Here is a 9,674-nt window from a genome sequence, read left to right as displayed (position 1 = left end):
GACAAACAAGAAAGGGGATCTTCATTGACCAACATTAGTCCACAAGAAAACTCTGATAGAAGATTGGCATGAAGAAGGTATGTCTATGACCCCATCTTGTAGAATTTGTAAAGGATGAGCAAAGTAGATCTATTGTTTAAAGCTGTATTGAAGCATGATAGAATAATTATTTTATCATACAGCTAGTAGACCAGATTGTATGCTCATTATGTGACCTTGTGCAAGACTTCAATCTAACTTTAATTAATCATATTTTATTGATAACAAATACGTCATAATCTGAATTTTGATAGAAACAAACGTTTAAGATAAGTTGATTAAAACTTAGTTAACACATCTTATTGATAATTATCTTAAGCAAATAGAATCTAAACTAAATTGATTTGACCTTGATAAATCTGTCTATTGCCTCACATGCTTGTCCTTGAACTATCTTGGTTAATGAATTTATCTCTTTAGTTCAAGTGATATGTGCTTGCTTATATTTAGGCAATCTCTTGAGGAAAGTGACTCAACATGCAACTATTGTCATATCTCATATTGAGTCATCTAATTAAAAAATATATATATATGTTGGATGAATGCTTTGTATCTTAAAGAAACTAATGACCTTCCTTCAAGAAAGAAAAATGAGAAATTTCAACTTGAAGGATATCTTCATGTAAGATACACTAAGCATTCACATGCAAACAAGAGAGAGGATCTTTTTCAGCCAAAAGTTCACACATAAGAAATCTAGTTTGGCTTGAAGAACATATAATGAATAGGTAATTTTAGATACCTTTCTCACAAATTAATTGAGCAAAGTCAATAACTTAAATCCTATTATGGCATGATTAAATTCTTTAATTATTAATTTTTGATATCATGTCTATATGTGTATTGACTGACTTATACTTTTAGAAATTGTTTCATGGTTTGCCCAAACTAAAATATATCTTTGCCTATGTTATAACCATGAAATACACAAGTATATGCTTAAAATTTTGATGTAAAATAACTTGTGAGAAGTTATGAATCCTTGAGCACAGTGAAAATGTTGTTTGCATGATATACATCTATATGACACATAAGATTATTTCTTTATTCTGCTCTTTCATGTAAATTACTTGAGAATAACAAAAAGAGAGAGAGATAAAGAAAAGAAAATAGATATTATTCAAGAGAAGTAAAATCTAAGTAAAGGCAAATACTTCAATCTTGAGGAAAAGCAAAACAAGCATAATATATTTGGGACATTTGTGAGCATTCTTTTGGAAGGGATAAAATCCATAATTAATTACACTTAAACAGGGAGAGTTTAAAGTAAATAGTTTAACCTTTCTATATTGCTCATCATAGGGATGGTGCCAATGGGGAGGCTAGTGGTAGTACCCGGCACTATTTGACCCAACTATTCGGTGTAGGGCATATTAGGGACGGCACAAGAGGGAGGCTAGTGGTAGTACCCGTGCCCCTTCCCAACTCCACCGGATAGGGAGCAAGTAGAGTATAGAACATAGGAAAGTTAAAAATGAAAGACAAAGTAAATGAAAGTATATAAGAAGAATCAAGTCAAATTTTTAATCACTTGAAAACACACTTTAAGGATGAAATCAGTGCAAAATTATATTTAAATAGGGAGAGTTTATTTGAAAAGAATTGATTTTGATCCTTGATATGCTTGTTCTTATTATTTTAATGCATGACTTAACACATAATATATCTTGCATGTGGCATGATGTCTTGAATTATGGGTTCTCAATATTTTGTAATGCTTCATACTTGGACAATTTGATTGAATGTTTGAAATGCTACATAACATCTTTTGTTTGGTATTATTGAAAAGAAATTTTCAGATTTGTCGTTAACAATCATCGTTAAAACCTGAAAGTTGAATAAATTTGTAAAAAGGAGAAGAGAAGGATATCTCTATTTAGGCAAAATGAATTGAGTTGTTTTTATCCTTCATCTTGATTAACTTTGGTATATAATGTTCTAACTCATACCAAAACTCAACATAAATACAAATACTCTGAATATGCTCTTACATGTTTGAAATATGTGTTTTCAAACGTAATGATTTAAGATGAGCTACAATCTGGAAGATACATATCTCAAATTAGGTTTTTAAAAGCCTCAATTGAAAATCCTATGTAATTCAGAATCTGATTTTGTATAAAAGCTTGAACTCCATATGATTTCTAAATAAAATCTTAATAAAAGAAAAACAGAATTAATTTTGATGCCTTTGGTTGATTGCTCCGATACGCATCCGAAACATATCATTTCTTATCTTCAAAGTATACTAATATTGGCCTAAATGATGTGGCTTTCAATGATCTTGATTGCAAGTAAATATTTTTAAATATATGATTTTATTTTGATATTAAAAAAAAACTATTGGACTTCATGTATACATTGCTGAAAAACTGTGATTAAGAAATTGAGTTCTATAAATATATATATTTCAATGATCATCTATATGTTTTTCTCTCCTACATTATTAAAGACAGAATAGAGTGAATGATCTTAAAGCAAGAAATATTTCAGCTCACTCGAATGATTCTAAAAGAAAGAAAATGTAAATGCCTTTGAAAGAAACTGAGCTTCAAATGAATCATTTTCTGATTAATATTTCTATACATTTTTCTCTAAGATTAGGAGAAAGCATAACTTGTTTTTAAAGGATTAGAAAGAGTGATTACTATAAATTTTGAATAATTCTAGATCACTCTACATTCTTGATATCATAAAGTTTCAGGTTTATTCACGTTTAACATTAAAATCTGAAATTCAACAAAAGAAAAGAATGATTAAAGAAGTATGCATCTTTTGAGGGGGAGCTTTAGATATCTTATCCTAAAGTTACTTCAATTTGAAGCATACCTTGATTTTTATGGATTGATTTTGATGAACCTCCTTATAATGCAATACTTGTTTTAATTATAAGTTTATGCCTTGAGAAGAGTTCTATAAAGGTTGTCTTATCTCATACCTTGAGTCTTATGAAAATAAGCTGAAACTTATGGAAAACATATTTTTGAGATTGACAATTTTATTGAACATTATCTTCAAACTCTAAACTGTTAAATGGAATAATCAATTGAGGGGGAGAAAGAAAATTTCAGAAGGAGAGGTATTATGGAACTTAACCGCAAAAATCTTTATGATACATCTTGAGGATTGTTATTTGGTTAATATTTCTTATGCATACATCATGAACCAAATTGCAAGTCAAACAGTTGATCTTAAGAGCCTCTAACTTAATGAAAAAGGGGGAGAATAACGTGTTGAATTTTTTTTTTAGTATCTCTTAGAAAATCTATTTTGAAATTTACTAATGAGTCCAAATTGGCTTGCTCTTTAGAACTTAAATTGTGTGCCAATTCCTATTTTTATGTATCAAATTGTGCTTATTTTCTAAAGGAATAAAAGAAAGTCTTTAAGAGAGCTCTAAGATATATCAAAAATTGCATGAATCCATATTTTGGTATTTGTGCCCCAATGCTCTTATTATCATTAAAGAACTTTAAAGTCATTAAGAATTAATGATCCAACGTGATGATATGTTTTTCAAGTATATGAGTTTTGATCTTATACTCTGAAAATTAATTAAATTGCTCTCATGTTGATAAAATACTTAATATTTTGGGCAAAAGTTCTTAAATGAACAAGCTTTCATACTTATTATTGAAGAGATGTTAGATTTCCATTCGTGTTTTCCTTGAATATCATTTGTGGGACTTCTTGAATTAACTTAAGAAAGATTCCACCTACACTTGATTAGAAAACTATCTGTGGTATCAAATTAGAAAACTTCTTGAAATCACATTCGATGTGTTCTGCTCTGAAATTATCTTAATTGTCTCTGATCTATGCTCATTAATCTGATTCTAATATTATTGCCTTGAGTTAGATGATTCATATCCTTGCAATAATTTGACATGCAAATCAGAGTACAATAAGAAAAAGAAATATTTGAGTATTCTTATCTTTGTGCTTAATGTTTCACTATCTTTTTGATGATTTCAAAAAGGGGAAGAAATATCTAAGTATATGCTCAATGATGCTTTCTGTTTTGAATTGAATACAAATTAGCTTAAATTGAAATATGTTGATTGTGTTAAGCTGATTAAATCTAAAGCATTATCATGAAGTATGTTCTTAAATATATATGTTTTTACTTCATGCAACTTAGCTATGCATTACTTCTAGAACACAATATATCTTATATTGCATATACTCCAAGTTTTGTCATCATCAAAAAGGGGGAGACTGATGACCCAAAGATTGATTTAAAGATTGATTTTGATGATCACAAAACCTTGAAGTATAAATACTAATGTTTGTGTTGCAAGGAGAAAGATATTTATTTTGCAAGGAACATAGCAAGTTGGAAGAACACAAGAAGGCCTCCAAAGCTCTCAAGAAAAGTTGGAAGAAAGCTACAATTTATTGGCCCAAGTCTCAAGTTCAAAGGATTCAATTTAGAAGAGCAAGTTTTAAGAAAAATTCAAAGGAAAGGCACTCGAGTTGACTCCTACAGTTCCGAGTCGACTCCAAGGAGCAACAGACAGACGGACAGAAAGATTCATCTCAGAACCTGTCAACGAGTCGACTCCTGAAGAGCGCGAGTCGACTCCGATGTTCACCGAGTCGACTCCAGGGTAGTATGAGTCGACTCCTAGGAGTCACAGGCAGAAAAGTCAGAGAGCAGTTTTTGGGTCTGAGATTCGAGTCGACTCCAGTGGAATGCGAGTCGACTCCGATGGTTGGCAAGTCGACTCCAAAGAAAGTGAGAGTCGACTCTCAGAGGAACACAAGGAAAAAGACAGAAGACCAATTTACTGACTCTGAGATTCGAGTCGACTCCCGCAATACGCGAGTCGACTCCTAGACACCGCAACCCAAAGACAGAAGACGGTATTTTCGTCTCTGAGAGGCGAGTCGACTCCAAGACAGTTCGAGTCGACTCCAAGGCAGCGCGACCCCAAAAATGCAGAGGATCAGTTTTCGGGCTCTGAGAGCCGAGTCGACTCCAAGAGAATCCGAGTCGACTCGAGGAAGAAAATCAGAAAGTATGTCCTCTGGATTCATGGGATGAGCCGACTCCGAAGATGCCAAGTCAGCTCCAGATGTTGGCGAGTCGACTCCGGGTTAAGTCGAGTCGACTCCCAGTCAAGGCATGCACTTTAATTCAAATTTAGAACAGTAGCCGAGTCGTCTCCAGTAAAGCACGAGCCGACTCCTGCAACAGGCGAGTCGACTCCTGATCGTGCGAGTCGACTCCGATCCCAACGGTAATATTGTGAGGAAGTGCAGACTGTGTCCAACGGCTCTATTTTTGTCTCTAACGGCTATATTCTTGTTTCCACGCCATCTAAAGCTATAAAAACAAGAAGAGAGCTAGGGGAGAACTTATGGAAGTGGGAGAGAACATTTAGGAAAAAGATTCCAAAGAGATTACACGGAAAATCTCCCATAAGCACAAAAGGGCCATTCAAAGGAAAATAGAGAGAAGAAGAGCATCCAAGTGAATCCCAAAGCTTCCTCTCCATCCGTGTGCTGCCTCGGTGATCTTCTACTTTGGGCAAAATCAGAAGAGGGTCAAGTAAAGAAGAAGCCGAGTTCCTCCATCTACAAATCTGTTTGAGGGCTTCTTCCCTTTACTTTACTTGTTTATATTTGCTATATTCGCTTATTTGAGAAGCTTGTACTTGATTTAAACTCTTGCTCTAAATATCTTGTAACTTGATTCAATCAAGGGATTGAATCAAGGGGTTAAGGTTTGTTGGTGAGCCAAAGGGAAAAACCAACGTTGTAAGGTTGTGGTTGGTGAGCCTTTGGGAAAACCAACTGGGTTGATTGTGAACCCGGAAAACAATCGTTGTAAGGTTGTGGTTGGTGAGCCTCTGGGAAAACCAACTGGGTTGGATTGTGAGCCCGTGAAAACAATCGGGTGGTTCTAGTCGGTGAGCCTGGAAAAACCGACCGAGTTCGTTGTGACCTCGTAAAACAACAAGTTGGGTTGTGAGCTTGTAAAACAACCGGCTGTAATCTGTAGGATTATAGTGAAATTCCCAAGAGGTCTTGGGGAGTGGATGTAGGTGCTGGGGTGCACCGAACCACTATATGTTTGTTGTGTTTGTGATGCTTTTTGTCATTGTCTATCTTGCTCACTTACTTACCTAGATAAATTGCATGCTTAACTCTTATCCGCGCATCCTTTAGTTGCAAGCATATTAAATTTACTTAATCAAGTCTCATTCGATAAATCAACCTATTGCTAAGTTTAAATTCCACTGTGCAACTATACAACTTAGCATAATTAATTGAAAAGTGTTAGAAGTAGCTTAAAAGTTTTATAAGACCCAATTCACCCCCCGCTCTTGGGTTGTATCTACTGGGCAACATTGGTCATCTTGCATGGGTCTCAATTTTACACAGCATGAAATCATGTAATGACCTTTAGGACTGCCTTTGCATGTTAGCTCAAATTATTCAAATTTTTCCTAAATTTCTTAGCAAAGATTATGATTGATGTTGACTTACTTTTGCCATGCCATATCAAATTTAATGTTTGGTTTAGTCAGCATCGTCAAATTTATAGATATAGACCTATCATCTCCTATGTTCATGTATGTAGCACTGTCGCATTTTTGGTAAAAATGACGCAGCGGGATAAGATAGGCGGCATTTATTCAAATGGATCCTCAAAAAAATTTAGATGTTATAAAAATATTGTTGGAATGGTGGCTAAAACAAAAGTTTAAATAACGTAGTAGGAGATTCAATCTCTTGGCACAAGAAACGTTTAACAAACTTTTTTGTGCCTCCCACTACTGTTTTAGCCGGTAGTAGCAATCTGCTGCGTCCAAAATGTTGGTGTTTTTTTTCATTTGGTTGTTGGATAGACAAGAAATGATGGGTGACAAAGACAACTTGTCGGTGACAAAAAAGATCATGAGAGGGTTTTGCATAGATTGGAGATTAGATTGTTAATTAATATATAGATGCAAAGAGTGTTAATTTGCAGTAAAAAAGTATAACATTGAGAACAAAAGGTATGGAAATGTAAGGGCCACAAGATGGTACATTCATTCATAATTTACAGGAGGAAGGAAAAAGGTCTGCAAGATGGTCAATGAAGGTAAAATTGGAGATCATCAAGTCTCTAACACAACCATTTAGGGGCCTTCCCAATAAAAGTTAGCTAGCTATCACTTGCTAGAAGAAATGGGTATACCAACACTTCATGGGTTTTTTTTTTATACCAATAAAATTTGTCTTAAGGACCTAACTTGTATAGAACAGGCATGGCCTGACCAAAACCAATTTACAATATTAAACCCAACCCAAGATATCACATCTAATCTAATTCTCGAATTCGATGCTAATCAAACTTACATTAGAACATTTTAAATTGATTGTATTAGTGTGCATCCAAATTTTAGACACAATGTTAATTAATTGGACGGAATCAGACTATTAGCTTTGGACTTAAAAATATTTTAAAAATATTTGCAACCACTCTCCCATATTATCATTTTGTCCTTTTTACAAGAAAATCCACCTCAATCTACAACTACGGAGTATTAAGAGAGATGTAAAGTAGAAAGTCTTATGTTGGTAGTCAAGGATCAAATAATAGTAATTTTATTGCAAAGGCAACAAGATAGCAAGTATTTATTATTTAAATGCATGTTGCACGCACAATATATTGTACTAAAGTGTGAGTTGCGTCCGTCTTTCAATTTATCTGCTTTATCTTTTTTTTTTTTTTTAGGATAGTCAACAATAGCATTCAAAGAAAAGTCTATTCAAAGAAAAATATTTTATTTTCTTAGTTTGAATGTTGGTAAAATCATGTTCGACTATTTAATTGTCTCTTTTGTGACTATCTATAAACGATCTTATCTTTTTCTAAACTCTAGCCCATTGATTTGATTCTAGCATTAGTTTTCAAGTAAGAGTTCACTCCAACAAAAATATGCTAATGATATATCAATGTTAAAATCATATCATATTGATTATACTCAACAATCTCTTCCATTCTAATGTGCAATCTATCTTATCTCGTCAAATTTATTCAGATTGCCGATTCTGAATGTTCTTTTGCACATTCCTAATTAATAGTAATTGCATGTAACAAACAAAAAAATACAACTTCTTACAACAATACTTGCAAACAAAGTGGTTTGGGGTGCCAATTTATGGGACATTCTTTAGATCTGCTAAAGTATTTCTCACAATATAGCATTCAAGTTTGCAAAATTCTTGGTGTATGACGTCAATTAGAATGAGTTGCACTAATCCTCTTGCATCACGTAACGAAGGGAAGTCTTCCTATTGACAAATGGTTTGCTCTAAAACCTTGGACACAAGTATGATGAACGGCAAAAGTGCAATAACCAAGAACTTTGACAAAAGCAAATATATAGCCTTTTTTTAAATAAAAAATGAATATAAAACTCACTTCTAGTTGGTGAGAGGAGAACATATTCCAACGCTATAAAGAATCATGTCTTTCGACACCAATGACGTAAATTGAACTTTTTTATTCTCCTCACGATGTTTTATATTATTATTGTCAACTCATCTCTTTTCCAAGAGAATCTTGCCTCTCTCTGGTATCTTTTAGTACTTGACTTGCTTATGCCAGTCATCTACCAGGCAACGTAGTTGGTATAAAATTGCAAGCTTGGATGGGTACGGAGGAGACAATAAATAATCTAGACGTGTTCAAAGGAAAAATAAATGAGATAAAAAAAGTGGGGCACAAGAAAGAGGAGGGGCGGTGGATCGCAAGAGATTTAAATAGCTAAGATCTATGAGCTAATAATGCAATGGTAATACTATATTTTGTTAGTAAAATAATTTTTCATACAATAAAGTCCTAAAACAACAAGCAGGTAATACTATCTTATATTTGACCAAATACTAAACTCATATAAATTAAAATAAAATTATATTCTTCAATTTGGATGGTTAGATAGGATTTTTCATTTAGATTTTTAATGCTAGTAGTTGAAGCCGCACAATCAAGTTCAAATTTTTTACTTAAAATGAGTAAAAGAAATAGGAAATCATCCTGCCACAACCCAAGAATGGCATCAATCAACCTCCTTTTTGGCAGAGGGGATAAAAATATTTGTCATTCTTTCACTCCTGCAACTTTATTTAATTTCTTGTGCCTCAAAAAATGAGTTCAATATTTTAATGATATGTGTCCATCATGCCTACGCAGCTTAACACATTTGTCAAGCGATTTATAACATTACTTTTAATTTTTAGACTACTTTTAATCATTTTAAGTCTATATATCAAGATAGACTCTCTCTCTCTCTCTCTCTCTCTCTCTCTCTCTCTCTCTCTCTCTCTCTCTCTCTCTCTCTCTCTCTCTCTGTGATGTATGACAAAATTAGCCAGTTAAGAATTAATATGTAGCAACCCAGCTTTGATTTCCATGCGCATTGCTAATCTAGATAAACTTTGCAAAGCAAGATGTATATGTTAGATATCTCTCTTTGTTTGGTGTCTAATACACCTGATTATAGATTAAGATTCACCGTAATAGAAGAACAATAATACCGCTCTGATACTAAAATTGATTTTTTTGATAGATCGGATAGATCATATACTTTTAATATAAATATATTCAATAAAAATAGAAAATAAAAAATGATTTAAGG

Source organism: Phoenix dactylifera, chromosome 4, assembly GCF_009389715.1.
Source record: "Phoenix dactylifera cultivar Barhee BC4 chromosome 4, palm_55x_up_171113_PBpolish2nd_filt_p, whole genome shotgun sequence".
In the NCBI taxonomy this organism is placed as follows: Eukaryota; Viridiplantae; Streptophyta; class Magnoliopsida; order Arecales; family Arecaceae; genus Phoenix; species Phoenix dactylifera.
The sequence above is the reverse complement of the archived record's forward strand: the minus strand, read 5'-3'. Positions refer to the sequence as shown.